Source organism: Zingiber officinale, chromosome 11B (assembly GCF_018446385.1).
Source record: "Zingiber officinale cultivar Zhangliang chromosome 11B, Zo_v1.1, whole genome shotgun sequence".
Classification (NCBI taxonomy): Eukaryota; Viridiplantae; Streptophyta; class Magnoliopsida; order Zingiberales; family Zingiberaceae; genus Zingiber; species Zingiber officinale.
In genome coordinates, this window is record NC_056007.1 from 59,174,699 (window position 1) to 59,177,619 (window position 2,921).

Genomic DNA, 2,921 nt, shown 5'->3' on the forward strand with positions numbered 1-2,921 from the left:
TCGATTCATGGAGTAGATCTTGTATTCTAGGATTAAGGGAGTATTTGTATGATGGATTGATGTAATCTCTTATGGATTTGCCAATTTCTTGTTTCAATGACATTATCTTGCTTGTATCAATTAGATCTTGAATGATTAATGGTGATTTGTGCTTAATTCTCATTCTTGATTGATTGTTTGGATTTCTTGTGGACTTAGTAAAGATAAACTCTCACTCGATCATCCGAGGGATCCACGTGATAGGTGCAAGCCCGTGTAAGGACGTTTGAGAGATAATCTTGAAGAGGAAAAAGGAATATTCAAGAGAGTAGGATGGATCTTGTGATTAGTTTCTTGTATCTTGATAGATTAATAAGTTGTGGGCTTCTATGTTGATATCCGAGGAAGGCATGGTAATAGGTGCGCTTCTGTGTAAGGACAACGTAGGTTCACGTCTAATTGATTATATTTAGATACATTTCTCAGTCCTTAGCCGGTTATCTATTGCAAGAGAGAACCGACAACTTTCTACAAGTGTTTGGCAATTGAGGGATAAGAATTGGTGAACCATTTACATTCAAGAAATCTTACAAAGAAACCGAAACTCCTAGAATCTTCTCTTATCATAATCCAAAACACTAAACTCTTGTTTGTTGATCTTTAATATTAGATTTGTTTACCTTCACTTTGCATTTGAAATAATTGGATAGTTGTTTAGCTAATTCGCATTGAGGCATTTCTAGTGCTTATTCCAGTCCCTGTGGATACGATAATCTTTTATATTACTTGCGACATTTCCGTACACTTGCAGAGCGTAACAAGTTTTTGGCGCCGTTGCCGGGGACTGCGCTATAACATTAGGAATTATCAATTGAGTTAGACTAAACATAACATTTGTTTTCCTTTCATATTGCATAGTTGTAACTAATCATTAGATTTCTGTTTTTAATTTCTTGTATAACTTTTACTTCTTGTTAATTCTTTTTGTACAAATTCAATTCTGCATTTTTGATTCTTTTATTTTTTTTTCTTTTTCTGTTGAATTGTCATTTGCTATCTTGTTCTTGTGTATGCGAAGATCTAACTTTGCAGGGGAATTCTTTCCTTTTGACCCTGAGATTGACAGAACTTTCCATAAAAGAAGAATTCTGCAAAGGCAAATTGAAGAACAGGAACATTTGAACATGGCGAATAGACCACTCAAGGATTATGCAGCACCTTATGCAAGAGGTTTTCGATCTAGTATTTCAAGACCTTCAGTGGAAGCTAATAACTTTGAGATCAAACCCGCAATTATATCTATGGTGCAGCAGAACCAATTTGGTGGAGGACCTCATGAAGACCCCAATCAACACTTAGAGGTCTTTTATGAAATATGTGGTACCATGAAAATGAATGAAGTTCCTTCAGAAGCAGTTAGATTATTATTATTTGGGTTTTCTTTAAGAGATAGGGCAAAGCAATGGCTGAATTCTTTAGCCCCTAATAGCATCACCACTTGGGAGCAGTGTGAGCAACAGTTTCTTAATAAATTCTATCCACCAAGCAAAATAGCTCATATGAGAAATTTAATTGCAAGCTTCAAGCAAACTGACTCAGAATCTCTTTTTGAAGCATGGGATAGATATAATAGTATGCTCAGACAATACCCACATCATGGGTTGGAAAGATGGTTAGTGTTGCACACTTTTTATAATGGTATCAACTATCATACCAAAGTGTCCCTTGATTCAGCTGCTGGAGGGGCACTTATGAATAAAAGTTTAGATGAAGCTGAAGAAATTATTGACAGTGTAGCACAAAATCATCATCAATGGGCAAATGAAAGAAGTGGTGGCTATTCTTCTGTAAACCCAACAATTAAAGCATCAGGGAAGTTTGATGTAGATGCAGTCACTCTTTTGTCTGCAAAATTGGACGCTCTTACAAAGAAATTTGAGAATATGGGGACTAGTGCTAATATGGTCAATGCTATTAGTACATCTTGTGAAGTATGTGGGAGTTCAGAGCACTCAAATGACTCATGTCCATTGGGAGCTATCACTGCACAAATCAACTGGAACAATGTGATGCAATCATGAGTTACAATCAAAGGCAGAACAACCCATACTCAAATACTTATAACCCTGGATGGAAGAGCCATCCCAATTTTTCTTACAGAAATAATCAAGATCAAGGACCATCTATGGGGGCAAGACCAAATTTTCAAGCTGGGCAACAAAATTTTCAACATCTATCTTCTCAAGGCTTACCAAAGTCAAATATTGAAAAGATGCTTGAAGAAATTATCTCAGGTCAGAATGAAATGAAGCAAGATTTAGCAAAGCTCATTCAGAGAATGGATAATTCTGAAAAGCATCAAAAGATCTAGGATAGTCAAATTGCCCAACTAGCTTCCTCATCATCCAGAGCACCAGGACAACTTCCAGGAAAACCTGATGTGAATCCTATGGAGCATTGCAATAGAATTGAGCTTAGGAGTGGACGGACCTTGGGAGACTCCCAAGTGACTGCTCCAAAAGGGATACAAAAAGAAGAAGAGCTCTCTCCTTTTATACCAAATCAGATTCAAGCTAATGAGGATAGTACCATTGAGGTTGAAGAGACTCTTCCACTGAACCATCAGAGCAAAGCTGTCCCTTTTCCTCAGAGACTTACAATGCTCAAGAGAGATGAAGAATTTGGCAAGTTTTTAGAAAAAGTTAAGGAAATTTGTGTAGAGGTACCTCTTATTGATGCTATTCTTCAAATGCCTAGATTTGCCAAATTCCTGAAGGATCTCATGTCAAACAAGAGAAGAAGAGGAGAGGTTGAGACAATTGCGCTTAGTGAGGAATGTAGTGCTATTTTGGAGAAGAACACTTCCCCAAAACTAAAGGACCCAGGGAGCTTTTATATTCCTAGCAACATAGGAAAAGATTTTTTTGAAAAATCTTTTTGTG

At 36.9% G+C, this 2,921-nt stretch overlaps 1 non-coding gene across 1 annotated transcript; it reads right to left on the bottom strand.

Moving 5' to 3' along the window:
- Window positions 1-1,536: 1,536 nt before the first annotated feature.
- On the bottom strand, window positions 1,537-1,642 carry LOC122035594. The gene has a single exon (XR_006127130.1). It is a non-coding gene; the product is annotated as a small nucleolar RNA R71 (small nucleolar RNA).
- Between the last annotated feature and the right edge of the window lie 1,279 nt (window positions 1,643-2,921).